The sequence below is a fragment of the Arachis hypogaea genome, chromosome 4 (assembly GCF_003086295.3).
Source record: "Arachis hypogaea cultivar Tifrunner chromosome 4, arahy.Tifrunner.gnm2.J5K5, whole genome shotgun sequence".
NCBI lineage: Eukaryota > Viridiplantae > Streptophyta > Magnoliopsida > Fabales > Fabaceae > Arachis > Arachis hypogaea.
The window spans coordinates 60,171,333-60,173,146 of NC_092039.1; the positions used below are offsets into that span (position 1 = coordinate 60,171,333).

General features: G+C 37.7%; 1 non-coding gene across 1 annotated transcript; it reads left to right on the plus strand.

Annotated features, from left to right (window-relative positions):
* Window positions 1-464: 464 nt before the first annotated feature.
* Window positions 465-572, plus strand: LOC112799277 (small nucleolar RNA R71). Its single transcript, XR_003200853.1, has one exon. It is a non-coding gene; the product is annotated as a small nucleolar RNA R71 (small nucleolar RNA).
* The last annotated feature ends 1,242 nt before the right edge of the window (window positions 573-1,814 follow it).

Consider the following 1,814-nt stretch of genomic DNA (forward strand, 5'->3'; position numbering starts at 1 on the left):
GGTCTCTGTTGATCCTTCCATGAGAGATTTGGATGATTTCTCCATGAAGGATTATAGGTGTTTCCATAGGGTTCTCCCATGTAATTCACCTCTTCCATTGATGGGTTCTCTGGATCATAAGCTTCTTCTTCAGATGAAGCGTCCTTAGTACTGCCTGGTGTAGCTTGCATTCCAGACAGACTTTGAGAAATCATATTGACTTGCTGAGTCAATATTTTGTTCTGAGCCAATATGGCATTCAGAGTATCAATCTCAAGAACTCCTTTCTTCTGATTCGTCCCATTGTTCATAGGATTCCTTTCAGAAGTGTACATGAATTGGTTATTTGCAACCATTTCAATGAGTTCTTGAGCTTCTGCAGGCGTCTTCTTCAGATGAAGAGATCCTCCAGCAGAGCTATCCAATGACATCTTGGACAGTTCAGACAGACCATCATAGAAGATACCTATGATGCTCCACTCAGAAAGCATGTCAGAAGGACACTTTTTGATCAATTGTTTGTATCTTTCCCAAGCTTCATAGAGGGATTCACCTTCCTTCTGTCTGAAGGTTTGGACTTCCACTCTAAGCTTACTCAATTTTTTGAGGTGGAAAGAACTTTGCCAAGAAGGCATTGACCAGTTTTTCCCAAGAGTTCAGGCTTTCTTTAGGTTGTGAGTCCAACCATATCCTAGCTCTGTCTCTTACAGCAAAAGGGAATAGCATAAGTCTGTAGACCTCAGGGTCAACCCCATTGGTCTTGACAGTGTCACAGATTTGCAAGAATTCAGCTAAAAACTGATGAAGATCTTCCAATGGAAGTCCATGGAACTTGCAATTCTATTGCATTAGAGAAACTAATTGAGGCTTAAGCTCAAAGTTGTTTGCTCCAATGGCAGGGATAGAGATGCTTCTCCTATAGAAGTCGGGAGTAGGTGTAGTAAAGTCACTGATAAACGAAATTTAGCATGTCGATTTAGAATTCAATAATGAATATGATCGTGAGTATAGTCTAATCGACACTTAAAGTTCGCACCAAACAATCCTACAATCTATAACCGAGAGTACTAGTCTCCCGAGTCGTCCTCCCTTGGAATTGCTAGAGTGTGCATCTTATTGATTAGGAAGCTTGTTATGATTCTTTGAAGGTTTTAGCAAAATAGAAAACAAACAATCAATCCTTAAAAGACTTGGCTTAGGGTTGGCATTAGAAATTCTATCCTTATAGTTCCTTCAATGATGACAACAATTAAGCCTTGCTTCATTTAGTAAACCCCTAGGCATAGAGGAAAGTCAAATGAGAGTAATCAACTTGAGTTACAAGTCCTAGCTTTACCTTATGGAAATCTAGCTTTAGTGTACTCCAAGTCAATTAGCAATCTCTAATTCTAAATCAACAATTGACACAACTATTCAACTTCTTCTAATGGCCCAAACCCTATGCCAAGTAAGAAACTTTTACTCTATAACTAGTGTTGGCATTTCATCAAACATTTGGTGAGCAAGAGTGAAAGTCATAGTAAAATTGAGAAGAAAGTAGAATTAAAAGTATTCCAACATAAGAAACTAACAACAATTAACAAAGAACAACAATGGAAATGAGATTCTAAAGGAATTGATTAAATCCAAAATTACAAGATTGAATCTAAGATCTATGAGAATTGAGCAATTACAAACACTAATGGAGATTGGAGAAGAAGATCTATGACATGAACAAAATGAATTGAGAATTGCAAAGGATCTCACCAAAGAGTGAATGAAAATTCAGAAATTAGATGAAGATGAACCCTAATGAGAGCTTGAAATCTCTCTCCTTCTCCAAGAGTGTAACTAAC